Source organism: Notamacropus eugenii, chromosome 1 (genome assembly GCF_028372415.1).
Source record: "Notamacropus eugenii isolate mMacEug1 chromosome 1, mMacEug1.pri_v2, whole genome shotgun sequence".
Lineage (NCBI taxonomy): Eukaryota > Metazoa > Chordata > Mammalia > Diprotodontia > Macropodidae > Notamacropus > Notamacropus eugenii.
Genome location: NC_092872.1, coordinates 274,378,373 through 274,394,531, shown reverse-complemented (window position 1 = coordinate 274,394,531; position 16,159 = coordinate 274,378,373). Strand labels below are relative to the sequence as shown.

Sequence of the window (16,159 nt, the reverse complement as noted above, 5' to 3'; positions counted from 1 at the left end):
ACCATAGACAATGAAGCAATATTAATAGCAAACACATGCACCAAATGTCATGACATTTAAATTCTTAAAGGAAAAATTAAATGATTTACAAGAGAAAATATGTAATAAAACTATACAAGTGGGGGACCTCAAACTTCCCCTTTCAGAGCTAGATAAACATAATCATAAAATAAGTAAGAAAGAAGTCATATATACATACTTCAATAAAAGAGAGAAAGAGCAGCAGATCAACGAATTAGGTATGCAACTAAAAAAAACTAGAAAATAAATTAACCCCCTCCATTAAACAAAAAAAAAAATGGAAATCTTGAAACTCAAAGGAGAAACTTAAAGAAAAAACAAATAGTAAATAAAACTAGGAGCTGGTTTTATGAGAACAACAAAACCGATAAGCAATTGGTTAATTATATTTTTAAAAAGAAAGAAATTATCAGTATCAAATGGTGAATTCACTATCAATAAAGATGAAATGATTGCAGACAAAGTGATATATTTGGTAATCTACACATCAGGACAAATCCATGGTTATATGAACACAATTACAAAACAAATTTCACGGAAATTGACAGATCTAAACAAGTGAGGAATATTATTTGCCTATGAGTAGGTATAATGTAAAGGAGAGCTAAAGATCTTCCCTGCCCATTAATAGGCTTCAGGTAGAGCCCATTATGGGAAGCTTGATTACAGGAGGCTTGTTTTGTGAGACAACCCACACTTTTTATTAATTCCAAATGAGGAATTAGATCATGGGGGTCTTGATACCCTCTGAGTCTAAAAAGTGTATATATATACTCTGAAGTGAGCTTTTGCTTTGGGGGATTACTTTTTAGAAGAAGGTTCATGTACCAAATGAGAGTCTGGGTAGCCATTAGGGAGCCTGCTGGCTTTGAAAACCCAGATGTTAGTGATTCTCTCTCTAGTAACTATGTATGTATGTATGTATGTATGTATGTATGTATGTATGTATGTATGTATGCAATGGTCAGACAGTTGGAAGCCCTAACTGTTGGTCTTAATTTCTCTGTTATTATTTTTTTCTGTTGGTAAATGTGATTAAAGAAGATTACTGACCCCTCAAATGTTGCTTTCCTTTTAGAAATTCAGATTTAAGAAGCTGTGCTAGCAGTCCATCCTGGATGTGTCAGGGTGCTTGCTATTACACTAGGCAAAACCAATATGACTTTAAAAATTACAATCCAACCTAAATTGATTGCTTATTCAATGTCAAAATAATCATGCTAACAAAAATATTTTATATAGCTTGAAAAAGTAGTAATATAACTCATTTGTAAAAACAAAAGCTAAAGATATCAAGGGAATTGATTAAAAATGTTAATCACCTTTTATGGGCAGAGAATACATGCTTCTTTCACACTATAAAGGTAGAAGTGAAGATCAAGTTTAAATAGAAATAAAGAAATAGCATTTACTCTATCCTCAATGATTTTATATATTGTAATAAAGAACAATCAAAGCAAAAAGAAAACCTCCATAAACCACTGTTTCTACTAATGCCTCTATATTTACCTCAGTTGGATTTTTTTTTATTCAGAAAGAGGAAACTAGGATGGTCACTAAAATACTTCATCCCTTTCCCATAAAAAGTTGGACTGAAAAGATTATAGAATCATAGGATTATATTTTCACAGTTGAAAAGGATCTTTGAGATAATTTAGTCCATCCCTCTCATCTTTCAGATGAGGAAACTGAGCCCCAGAGAAGGGAAAGAATCTTTCCATGAACATTCAAGTAGCAAGTCAGAAAATACTCCAGTACCATAATTACTATTAAAGATGTGGATAGTTGGAAGAAATGAGACATTCAGACATGCCAGTTATTTTAAAACTTAATATATCATTTTAACTTTAACCATACAAGTCATTTCTGGTGAGTTATAAATGGGACCAATTTCTCAAGACTTCTGATGATGTCTGTCTGCTTTAACTTACTATTTACAAGGTAAAGATTTTTTTTAAATAAATACATATTGATTATTTTCCACATATAATTTATATTTGTAATCCAATTTCTAAACTATGAAAGTTATTTTTAGTAGGTGTTATAAAATTTGAGGAAATTATAGGTTTATGACAATATCATTGAATTCTCCATACCTAGTAAATATGATATACTCTGCAGTCAAACCTAAGTGTCATATCTATGTAAATCAAGTGAGAGAATGTTTTAGCCTAATTATCTTGACTATATTTAAAACATCAGAAAAAAATTTTCTGTCATTATTTAGAGTTGGTCTTCGACTCCACCTTCACAATATGATGGAAGCAGGTATTCTCTGCCCATAACAACTGCTGAGTTTCAGTCACCTGATATCCCTACAAAAACTACTAAAACCCAGTGGCAAATTAAAAATGTATACTCTTTTCATCTTTAAAATATGATATTATATAGATGGGAACAATTGGTAAGTGTTTATTTGAGAGGTTCTGGAAATTATTACACTGAATGGTATTTGATTTGCCATGAATTCTTGTCTGGGTTTTGTACTGCTCAACATCCAGCAATGGTTTGCTGCCAAAATTCTTAGGACTGTATTTTCTCACAGTTTTTTGGAAGCAAGAAACACATTCTGATCCCAATTAGTTCCATTATGGAAACGTAATTTGCCCATTCATCTAGCTTTGCGAACTCAGAGAGTTGGAGGTCACATGACTCTACCTCATCCCAATCAATCACATATGTTCCCTTTCCTCAAATTAGATTGACACTATCCTTGTGGGAAGTCATGAATTCCTCATGACTTCTCAGCAGGAGCGCTGCAATATCCTCCCAATGGATAATAATAATTATTATTTTTATTATTATCATTATTATTATAATGTAGTGCTTGAATGTTTACTAAGTATTTTTACCAAAATTAACTAATTTTATTTTTACAATGACCTTGGGAGATAGATGTCATTTTTATCCCCATTTTATGGATGATGAAACTGAGAATTATCTGGCCATTCATCTATAATTAGTAATTTTCTTACACTCAATTTTGATTCAAATATTTCTAATTCTAAGTCTTTCCTTTTATCTTCTGCACCACCTTTCTGCATCCTCTCTACTCTAATTTATATAAGGCTGCCAAAATAATTTTCTTGAAGCAGATATGTGAACATGTCACTCCCCTGCTCATCACATTTCAATGTCTCCTTATTATTTCTAAGATCAAATAAAGACTCCTCTAACATTTATATCCATTCACAGTTTGGATCCAACCTGTCTTCCTTGTCTTACCATGCATTACTCTCCATTGTGTACTCTACAGTCCACCAGAGCTGGTTTCTGACTAGCCCCCATCTCCTATCTCCATATCATTGTGTAAACTGTACAGTGTTTGTGGAATGCATCCTTTTTTTCTCCCTTCCACATCTTAGAGACATCCTAAAATTCTTCATGACCTTGCCCTCATACTACTTGCTACAGTGAGTCTTTCCTGAATTCCCTCATTGTAAATGTTTTCCCCCGGGGAAAAATGATGAGCTTAGTTTTATTTTGTATGTATTTTGCACATAATTATATATGTATATGTTGTCTTTCCTAGGAGAATATAAGTTCTTTGAGGATGTAGACTGTTTCATTTATGCCTTTTTTAATCCTTAAAAAATATCACAACATTTGCCACAAAGGAAACTTTTAAATTCACTTTAATGACTCATTGTGTTAGTTAAATGATACCAGATATAAATTTTATTGATATTTTACAGATTACTACATAATACTATACTGTGATTACTATATTATAATTACTATAACACAAATGTTAGTAATACTTTAATACTCATATATTCTACATCAGACAAAAAAATTTAAAAAAGAGTAGCAAAGCTCTTGTTATTGAATGGGAGAAAAAATGTATTTTTCCTCCTATCTTTCCACCTAAAGCCCTACAATAATCAATTTCACATTTGAACTACAAAACATACGCAGAACTTCTCATGGCCTACATGGAGAACTGGATGCAGGGATGTTATGTGCAGATAAATACGTTCATCACAACATTAAGATATTAGGAGGCATATAGAAGAAATGAGTCTAGCATCCACTGCTCCAGTGGAGTGCCTAAACTTTAAATGAAGGAGAAAATGAGGAATATATCCAAAAGTTTAGTATCAATTGCTTGTTTTGTTGAATTCACTTTCTACAATGTTTGTCTAATGAGGCAGAAAAGCCTGTTTAAGTTCTCAGATCTGAGCCACAACACCTTGGTTTTCCATCACTCTAATCCTTTCTGCTGTATCCTTGGAGAACTTCCTGGATTAAATTGGACAGCAGCCAGACTATTCAAAGGGGAGGGCAGGGGAGAATGAGTGTGTACACATGTGTTTGTTACATTTAGGCATACACACATACATATACACATAGAGGACAGTTTGATTGTTTTGTTTTGTTTTGTTTTGTTTTAAAGAGGCAATGTACTTAAAGAAGGGAGCCGAGCAAAGTCATTCAGGAGAATAAGCATATATAAGTCACTCTTACGCTACTGTTGAAGTGTAACATTAAAAAGGTATGGTATCCTGAAGAAACAATCTGGGGCATTTTCAGATCAGCACACAGAAGAAAGAGACTCCTCTGATTTCCCAAGTAGCTAAAACGTAGATATTTTCCAGCTGTAAACATTTTTTTCTGGCAAAACTGAGTCATAATGGACCAAACATATATTGCAACTATCTTTACTACACAGTTAAGTATAGAAATATGAATTATAATCTCCAATGTCATATAACTGTGTTATAAATTGCTCACTCATGTATCATACTTTATAGGAATTGGCTTTTCTGTAGGAACAATATTCAGATTAAAGCTTCAAAATCAGCCTCCTACAATTTAGCCATCTAAAATAATCCAATATTCATTCATCCATTCACTAAACATCTGCTAAGTGCCTACCAGCTGCAGGTGCAGGGGTAGACATTAGGGATACCAATGCAAAAAGGAAACAATCTTGTCTCTCAAAGAGCATGTGTTCAACTGGGAGAAACAACAAGCACATATAAATATACACAAAATATACACAAAGGAAAAAATGTCCTCTCCTCAAGCAGCACATCTCCAACTAAAATGAGGAAAACTCTAGGAATAGCTAAGTTTTTTTTCACAATCCTTTAAAGAAGGAATGAAACTAACCATCAGGGCTAGGAAGACAGGTTAAGAAAAGTTTCTTAGGGTGCATAAATTCAGATCATTGAGATTTGATTTGCATGAAATGAAAACATTACAGAATGAAATATTTTGCTAAAGAATATGATCCACAGAGGAACTGAGGTAAACAATAAAGTGATTTGAACAAAGTCACACAGCTGCTAAGTATCTGAGGCTGTACTGGAGCTTGGGTCCTCCTGACTCCAGGGTCATTACTCTACCCATTTTGCCACTTAGCTGCCAGTATTTTTAATTCCTTTGTCAATGCTTATTCTTTTTCCTTTTCATGTTTTATTGTTATGGATAACATTTCTAAGAATTTGCCCAATAGAAATAACAAAAGTGGATTGTCCTGTTTTATACCTCTTTTTCCTAGGAATGCCTTTCATATTTTGCAATTGTATTTCCTCCTAGATTTAAATGTATTGTTTTATTTGTGTTAAGGAAAGGAAAATTCTATAAGTTTATTATTTCTGCATTTTAGCATTTCAGTACAAAAAGATGCTATATTTTAGCACTCTGATAGCATCATTTTAAAATATATATTTTACTTATTCACATGACATTGATTTCCTATTTTCCAACCACCTTTTATTTTTATTTTTATTTTTATTTTCAGTTACAAATTCTTATCCTCCTTCTAGTCCCTATCCCACTGAGAAGGCAAGAAATATGACACACATTATGCATATGAAGTCATACAAAATGTATTTCCACATTAACCGTGTTTTAACAAAATAGGAAAATTTTAAAAAAGAAAATAAGTTTCAATCTGCTCTCTGAGACACTCAGTTCCCTGTGTGGAGGTAGATATCATTATATATCATGAATTCTTTGGAGTAGATCACTGTATTGGTCAGTTATCAAGTCTTTCAAAATGCATTATTATTATAATATTTCTCTTGTTGTGTGGGTTGTTCTCCTGGTTCTGCTCACTTCACTTTGCATCGGTTCATGTGGATCTTCCCAGATAGTTTTTCTGAAACTATCTCCTTCATTTCTTGCAGCATAGTGGTGTTTCATGGTATTTGTATGTAGTAATTTGTCCAGCCATGCCCCAATTCATAAGTATTCCCTCATTTTCCAACTCTTTGCCATTATAGAAAGAACTTGCTATAACTATTGTTTGCTCAGCTAGTTCCTGTTCTTTTATCTTTGAACTCCTTAGGATATAGAAGGAGTGGAGGTATTTCTGGGACAGGGGATGTGCACATCTTTGTAACCCTTTGTACATGGCCCCAGGTTGTTCTCCAGAGTGGACTAATTCACAGTTCCACCAATGATGCATTCATTAGTGTCTTTACTTTTCCCTGTCCCCTCCAGCATTTGTCATTTTCATTTTCTGTTATGTTGGTCAATCTCGTGGGTGGTACCACAGAGTTGTTAAAAAAAAAAAACAAACTATTTAAATTTTAATTATAAGAACTACTTGGTCATAATGGATAATGTTCTTTAATATATTTTATGTCTTATTTGTCAACATATTTAATATTTTTGTTTCAACATTTCAATGGTCAATAATCAATTTTTTGCCTTCTCTTTGTCCAGTTTCTGTGATGAAACTATATATATTTTTCAAAGAAGGAACTTTGGTAGACTATCATCTTCTCTGTGTTTAGAAATATTCTCTATAGTACAGGAAGTTCTTTTAAAGCTTAATAAATTCACTTGTAAAACAAAGAACATGGGGGAGCTGTCTTTTCCTGAGGGCAGACAAGATGCTGGAAGTGGAGTAGAAGAAGCAAACCTTCTGGAAGTTCACCTACCGCGCTTGGACCTGGACCAGCTGCCTGACATGTCCTAAGAACAGCTCATTCAGTTGTACAGCACTAGAAAGCGGCAGCGACTCAATAGGGGTCTGCGGGAGCAAGCAGCATTCCTTTCTGAAGCGCCTGAGGAAGGCTAAGAAGAAGACATCCCATGGAAAAGCCTGAGGTCGTGAAGACACATCTTCGAGATATGATCATCCTGCCCAAAATGGTGGGAAGTATGGTGGGTGTCTATAATGGCAAAAATTAGGCAGAATCAATTAGGCAGAAATTAAGCCTGAGATGATTGGACACTACATGGGTGAATTCTCTATCACCCCCAAGCCTATGAAACATGGCTGCCTGGGGAAATAGAACTGCTCACTCCTCTCATTTCATCCCTCTCAAGGAACCCGGATTCTAACAATAAAAAAGAAGGTTCTAAAAGCAAAACAAAATGAAATGAAACAAAACAAAACAAACAAACAAAAAAAAAAAAACATGATTCACAAATAATTACCAACATGGAAATTTTAGATTCAAAATCACATAGAAATTTTCATAATTCATTTTGCTTACATAATGAATCAAAGAATGCTATTTGTACTAAACATTAGGGGGAAAAAAGGAAAAGAAAGAAAAATGGGTCCTGTCCTCAAGGAGCTTATAGCCTAGCAAGTCAAGATCATATGTACATAGAGAGGTATGTACTGATTATATTCAAGGTGTTAGAAGGATTAAAAGGCAGTAGCTCCTGGACAGATCAGAAAGGTTCATATAGGCTCATGTAAAAAGTAATATTTGCATTGAATCTTAACAAAATCTAAGAATTCTGATGACTAACCAAACTTATTTTCAAAGGCTCAATTTTAGGAAATTCTAAATCAAAGATTTCACTGTTAGGTAAGATTTGAACTCAGATATTCCTGATTCTAGTCTCTGTCTTCTTAAAATCCTTAGAATCCTTCAAAGTACAGCTCAAGTGCCATTGTTTACATATGAGCTTTTCTGATGCTGGGGGTTGTCACTCATTCTCTCCTGAAATTCCTTTATATAAAATAGTGCATATACACATATGATTCAAACTTAATAAATGAAAAATATATGCCAAGTAGCATATAATTCCCTAATATCAGAAAGTATTTCTTCAATAGTTGTTGTTATACCTCCAGTGTTTAAAATAACATATTTGTATTCAATGATTGATTTTGAAAGACTTAGCCCTTCTCAGCAATGCAAGGACCTAAAACAATTCCGAAGGACTTATCATAGTAAATGTCATACATATCCAGAGAAAGAACTGTGGAGTAGAAATACAAAGTGAGGCAGACTATTTTCTTTTTTGTTTTCTTTCTTACTTTTTCATGGTTTCTCCCATTCCTTATAATTCTTCTATGCAACATGACTAATGTGAAAATATGTTTAATAGGAATGTATATGTAGAGCCAAATCAGATTGCAAGTCATCTTGCGGAAGAAGGGGGAGAAAATTTAAAACTTATGGAAGTGAATGCTGAAAACTAAAAATTAATTATTATTTTTAAAAGATATGTATATATAGTATGTGTGAGTGTGTTTACATGTACATATCCACATATGTAGATATGGGATGTTAAAGGAGGATTAGGAGCTGTGGTACGAGGCCTTACCAAGGCCTTTCCAGGGTTGTTCATCCAATTTGCCATTCACCTTCACCCTACTCTCACCAGTGGTTTCAAAACGTTATAGTATGTGCAGCATCCACACCCCAGTAAAACCTTCTCCGCCTCCAGGCTAAATCAAGTTGAGGGGAACTGAAAAGGCTGAAACTACTGTATGAGTTGGGGGATTTCTACCCCAAACACATGAAGACTTCCCCTGGTTGAATGGGGGGATGAGAACAATTTGCTTCCACTCCCATGAAAGTGGCTGAAGGAGGCACCATGAAGCCCTGAGAGCTTGACCAGACATCAAGATGCCAAGAACATCTACCATACTTTGGTTCATTGTCAGTTGTCCTGAATTTTGTTCTGCCACTGGTCTTTGATGAGCAAGTGAAGAGAAAGTGAAACTGAAAACTTGGTACAACTGTGCCTCATTTAAATCCAATTCATACTTGAGCCAAGACCTCACTGCATGATGCCATTGGTCTTTGAAAAGAAGGACAAACACACACACACACACATATATAGTATATATGCATTAATATCTATACATGCACATATATGTATACATACATATACATATATACATGCACATATACATATACATGTACACATGTGTGTGTGTGTTTGGAGGGTGTTTGCACATTTAATGTGCAAATTCACTGGTTGGGGAACTCAAACTCTGGAAATTCCTCCTCCTCCTGTCCCCATGCCCTTAATAACGTTTTGCAACTCCCCTGTACCTTATCCAAAACATGGCTTTAAACACTAAAAGCCTCATCAACTTCCTGTGAATGTACAACTCACATACTTCCAAGGCAGAAACTAAGATTTCCTGACAGCAAAACTGATCCTTTCTTTAACATTATGTTCTGCCTCTTTAACATTTACTTATTTGAAAAAAAATAAGGATTGTGTTATCAAACTTACCTAATCAGGTTTAATAGAATTATTTTATTTTTAATACAATTTATTTTCAGTTTTCAACATTCACTTCCACAAGTTTTTGAATTCCAAATTTTTCTCCTCATCTCTCCCCTACCCCCACCCCAGGACAGCATGCACACCAAAAACCCTTTCCCCAAACTGGCCTTCCTTTTATCACCCCCCTCCTCCCATCCCCTTCCCCTCTATTTTCCTTCAGGACAAGATAGATTTCTATTCCCCATTGCTGTTACAACTTATTTCCAAGTTGCATACAAAAAAACAATTTTAACATTCATTTTTAAAGCTTTAAATTCCACATTCTCCACCTTTCTCCCTCCTTATGTAATCTCATTGAGAAAGCATGCAATGTAATATAGGTCACACACGTGTAGCCATACAAAATACTTCCATAACAGTCGTGTTTCAAAAGACTAATCAAATTTCCCTGTACCCTGTCCTGCCCTCCATTTATTCCATTCTCTCCCTTGACTTGTCCCTCAACAATAGCATTTGCTTCTGATTACCCCTTGCTCCAATTTGCTTTCTACTATCCTTCCTCTCCTATCCACTTCCCCTCTGCCTTCCTACAGGCTAAAAATATTTCCATACCCAGATGAATGTGATATTCCCTCCTTAAGCCAAATCCAATGAAAGTAAAGTTCATTTATTCCCTCTCACCTCCCCCATCTTACCTGCCATTGTAAAAGTTCTTTCTTGCCTTTTATGCGAAATGATTTATTTCATTCTACCTCTTCCTTTCTCTTTCTACTAGTACATTCCTCTCAACATCTAATTTTATGTTTTAGGTATCCTCCCTTCATATTCATCTCACCCTGTCCCCTCTATCTGTCTATCTATACACACATACATATATGTATATACACACATATGTGTATGTCCATGTATATATACACACATATACATGCATATATGCATACATACATATATATTATCTCCAGACATCCTGATGAACATCTGGTCACTGGATTCAGATGGCTCTGGAGGAGAAGTGAGGCTAGTGACCTGCACAGCCCTCCCTCATTCAAAAACAAAGTAAAGTGCAAGTCATATATACCCTTATTTCTCTGATGGCATGGTCTTCTTCGGCAACAAAGGATGAACACACATCTACCTGAATGTTAGCTACTTGAGAACAAAGCCCTTCATAAATTAGTCTACTCCTGCTTTTCTGATCTTCTCATACCTTGCTCCTCAACCCACACTCCAATCCAGCTGACATTGGCTTCCAGACTGATCCATGAATATGTGTAATGTTAATTATGTTAACGCAAGGTAAAAATCTTCCCTGTCCATTAAGGGAAGCTTGATTCAGGGAGACGTGTTTTCTGGGAAGGTCCACACCTTTTATTAATTACTAATGAAGCAGTGGGTCATGAGGGTCCTGCTTTCTTGCTCTAAAGAGTGCTTTGGGGATTTACTCTTTGGAAGAAGTTTCCTGTGCCAGATAAAAGTCTATGTAGACATGAAGGAGCCATCCCCCCATTCCCCTCCTTGAAAACCCAGGTGTTGGCGCTTCTTTGGTAACTATGCATGGATGCATTCATGTATGTATGTATGTATGTATGTATGTATGTAATGGCCAGACAGTTGGATCTGTCTGTTGATCTGTGATGTATGTATTGATTATCAGACAGTAGGAAGCCCTGTCTATTGGTCTTTATTTCTCTGCTTGTATTTTCTCTGTTGAGCTGTCAAAAGTTGCTGTCCTTTTAGTAAAGCAGATCTAAGAACCTATGCAGTAGGCCCTCCTGTGAATGCTGGGGTGCTAACTGCTACAACAATACACTTCATCTCTCAGCTTCAGGCATTTTTCTCAGCTATTGCCTATGTCTGGAACACTCTTCCAACTCAACTCCACCAACTTACCGATTTCCTGAGCTTCCTTTAAGTCTCAATAAAAGTCTCATGTTTTACCAGAACCGTTTTCCAATCCCTTAATTCTAGTATTTTTCATCTGTTGTTTATCTCCTATTTGTCATCTATGTTGCTTGCTTTTTATATGTTTGCATGTTGTCTCCCTCATTAGAATGTAAGCTCCTTGATAGAAGGGCCTGGCTTTTGCCTGTTTTTGTATTCTCAGTACTTAACATAATGTCTGGCACCAGATTATTTTATGGAGAACTTGCACAGGGCAAGTGATCACATGGTGGTCAGAAGAGGAAATACAAGGACACTCTCAAGTTCTCTCTCAAGAACTTTGGAATTGTGTGGTATGGGTGATAATGGCACAGGACTGCTCAGCATGGCATGCCCATATCAGAAGGGGTGCTGTGCTCTACTAGCAAGGCAGAATTGAAACAACTCAAAGAAAACATAGGAGGCACAAATTTGGAGTATCCACCACAAATGTTTCAAGCAGACTTGAATTTGTGGTAGAGTATTCCAAGCTTGCATTGGTCTGATCAGCCATAGTCAGACACATTGAAATTTGACTTTATCCTGGTGATGTTATTTGGTCCTCTTCGAGAATGAGAACAACTGACTGATTAATTGGTTATTTAGGTAAATTAGGTAAATACCTAAATGAACCCCTGTAAAAGAACTGGGGAAAAACTATTAACAAGTAATGGCTAAAGCTACCATCTAAAAGGAAGACCAAAGTGGGTCATTGTGTATATATATATCATGTGCACATGCATACATACACATATGTACATGCATACATACATACAAGCTCATATGTAAATGGAAATATGTACATGATTTTGCAGAAATAAGTTTATATTTATGTTTTTTATGATATGTACTCATTTTATTATTTATTTTATATCAATAAACATATTTATAAATGAAAAAGCCTATATGCTGTTATATATATGCATATTGATATGTATAAGTGTGTATACAAACACACTTTAATATTTTACACATGAACGTATAACATGTACATGATAAATGAAATCAAGATGTGCTTATTATAGGAACAAAATTATAATTTAATCAAGAAGGATACACATAGACAATGAAAGCTTCACCTAAAATGTCCTACATGTCACAAGGAAGGATACATTTGTACAGCTCAGAATGTTAATTTGAGAACTTCCAGAGTCTCATAGACATAATCCTCAAGTTTTTAAGTTTGTCTGATATGCTTAATTCCATTGCTGATGAATTCTAGGTATTTTTCATTTTCAACGAAGTCAAATTCAAAAACAACCTTTCTTTAGAAACTTTCTTTTCATTCACATTTTTTTCTTGTTGCCAAGAAAAGAAGTTTTCTGCTTTTTGTCAGGAGGTAACAAGCATCTTAAATAATATCATCTCCATTTGTGAAAGGACAGAGATTACTAAGAGATGGCAGCGATTTGGAGTATATGTTTGCCCACTTTGAGAAGGTATACCGAAAAGAAACCTAAGTCCCAAACTTGTTTAAAGAACTCTCTTTTTTTTTCCTTTCTCCCCCAAGGTCTCTCTCTGTCAATTACTTGAAAAATGTATCCCTTTGGGAGAAGTAGCAGGAAATACAAAAGCTTTCACAATACCAAACCTAAGTACATAATGTAAGTAATGGAATCTAATGCAATCTGGAAAATTCAGTTATGCCACTGGCAGCTAAGGATAGTTCATCTTCTGAAAGGAAGGAAACCAGAGGCAGGCTAGGAACAAATGGAAAACAGATTCTACTCATAAAGTATAATCATTTTCTGAACTTCTTGATATATGAGAAGATGTCATTACCCTTCACAGCCTCCCCCCCCACCCCAGTATTACTTCCTCTTTCAAAAAAAAATCAAATGTAATAAGAGATTTGTCAGTGATGGCAGTACTGTCACTTTGGGTAACTCATGACTAATTCTTAGGAGGAATACCGTTTTAGTGAAAGTCCAACAATGAATTTAGAAATCAATGAGAAAGCAAGGGCAAAGAAAGTAAGAGAAAAAGAGAAGGAATAAAAGATGATGGTCAGTATAAAATAACTTTGATTTATATTATGTTTTAAATTTCTTAAACTATTTTTTAATTGGGTTCCCTTGGGAATAGCCACAGAAGCTTTGGAAGATAGGTAGAGTGGCTAATATTTATTTTTTAATAAAATTAATACTGAGAGAAGTAATGTTAATAGTAGACAAAACAAATTTTGATTGATTAACAAGTTAGGAGAATCCCATACCATTTCAATCCCTATTTTTTCCATTACATTTACTTATCAAAAACTTATAGAAGAGAAGATCTTCTCATAACTATTGGAGAAAGGGATGAAACATTTATATAGCATCTAATATATGTTAGCCACTCTTCTAAGTACTATTACAAATAACATTCTATTTGATACTCAAAACAAGCCTAGAGGAGAGGAGATTGGTTCTGCTGCTATACTGATTTTACAGTAGAAGAAACTGATGCAAACGGAAGTGACTTGCTCAAAGTCATACATCTAGTAGGTAACTAGGATCAATCTGAACTCATATTTTCTTGATGACAGGAAAGCATCCTGGTGGTCCTTTCCTCCTAGGGGCTCACCAACTTTAGTCCTAATGTAGTTTATAACATCAGATCTCACATGATACACTACCTTGACCTTCCTACAGTGGCAGGGATTACAAGTATGCCCCCTTCCTCATTCCTGTTTTTCTCGGCTAAATTTTTACTATCTTACATTCCCTCTCTTGTCCCTTCAGTATGTTTCATTTCCATACCAGGCTTGACTCCAACACTATTCCAGTGAGTAGACTAATTCACAGACATAATAAATTAATTTTTAATTTACTAGTGATAAGTTTTTTGTTTTGTTTTATTTAATTGTTTGTTTTCAGTGTTCTTCAATCACTTCCACATATCTTAGATTTTTCCCCTCCCTTTCCCCACTTCCCCCCTACCTCCCTACTCCCTTTCTGAAATAGCATGCAATTTTATATAGGCTGTACACATACATTCCTATTAAATATATTTTCATGTTAATCATGTTGCATAGAAGAATTGAAATAAATGGGAGAAATCATAAACCAAAACAAAACATAATACAAAAAAAAAAATGATCTGCTTCACTCTGCAATCAAATTCCATAGTTCTTTCTCTGGATGTGGAAGGCATTTTGCCTCAAGAGACCATTGGGAATTTTTTAATTCCTTGTATTGCAATGAAGTACTAAATCTACCAGAAAAATTCCTCACACACTGCAGTTGTTGCTGTGTACAAAGTTCTCCTGGTTCTGCTACTCAGCATCACCCAGCATCAGTTAATGCATGTATTTCCACCGCACAACTCTAAATGACAGATAATTTGCACCAGAATAGGACCCTGTTACATTCTTGTCAGTCTTAAGCACACAGAGACCAGGTTTTATATAATGTGCAAAACAGAATACAAGAATAGGATTAAAAAAAGAAAACTGCATGTGATGTGCCAAAAAAGAAAAAAAAAAACAGGTATTTAACCTTAAAAATATCCCTTTGGCAGATTCAAAGTAGTATGTGTAAGAAGCATTGGCATTTGGCTCCTTAGCTAGACCTAGAGATTTTAAGGATACCTTAAAATGAATAAACAAGTAACCCAGGTATATACCCAAAAAGTGTGACATAACCCCTCTAGATATGAGTTACAGAAGCAAAAGCACTTAAATTCAGAACTAAATAGGCATGTGAAAACTATTTATTTTTGTTTGTTTAGTTTTGTTTCTTTTCCTATTAGGTAGATACTAGGTCATGGCCAGGACATAAAGAAGGAAAAAAAATATAATGAGATACCCATAGATTGTCCTACTGGACTGCTCTGGAAAGTAGTAAGTAATCATTTTGCATATTTATAAAGTCATAATGAACATGTGATATGTGTGTTGAAGAGAAAAAAAATGAATGATTATTGGCTGAACTAGATGGTTTCCGTTCAGCCTTGAAATTCTGTGTCGTAAATAGAAACAGGCATCCTAGGGTCTCTGAAAAGGGGTAGTGTTAAATAGGGGTAAGAACATTGTATGGGGAATTTCCATATAACCTTGAAGTACTCATTTACTGACTAGATGACCTTGAGAGAATCAATTATGTTTTCTTAGTTTCATCAGTCAAATGAGGATATCAGAATCTCAGTTTTGGAAAGAGCTTCAAAGGTCATCTTGTCCAATTCATATGGAGTCAAGTATTGCCTCTTTAGCTTCTTCAATAACTGTTCATTCATACACTTGAGGTCTGACAGAGAACATCCACCCTCTATGTTCTGAGGCAGTATAGTTCACTGTTTTATAGATCATTTTTTTAATGATATTTTCCCTCTAGAATGTCGCATTCTTATTATTGCTTCCTCTTAAAGAACCTAGCTCTGTCCTCTGGGGACAAATAGAATGTATCTAATACATCTTCCATGTCCTCACCTTCAAAAAATCCTCAGATATTTAGGACCTTTTAGTCTTTCACTATGATAGCCAACCTCCACTAGACTTTTACTAACTAAAATGTTCTTCATAAAAATAATTACAATAAATAAATGCAAAAGTATATGAAAAAATAAGAAAATAGATGATAAACAAATAAATGAATGAATGCATGAATGAAAGTGACCACAATAAATAAAAAGCAAACCCTCAAAATGAGCATCATAAACCACATGTAACCTGACAAGACTATAAAGGCAGTTCTGTTAACAAACACAGTTACAAGCAAATATGATAACAAATGATAGAAGAGGTATAAGGAGAGAGGTGAAAAGTGAAGAAAATTCTCTTGTGAAAACATATTTA

At 34.8% G+C, this 16,159-nt stretch overlaps 1 protein-coding gene and 1 pseudogene across 1 annotated transcript in view; one reads left to right on the top strand and one right to left on the bottom strand.

The window, feature by feature from the left end:
* The window catches only part of PCDH15 (protocadherin related 15), a 2,324,555-nt gene that overhangs the window by 2,071,361 nt on the left and 237,035 nt on the right, over positions 1–16,159 (bottom strand). The window lies entirely within an intron of this gene.
* LOC140517092 (small ribosomal subunit protein uS19 pseudogene) lies at positions 6,846–7,323 on the top strand (annotated as a pseudogene).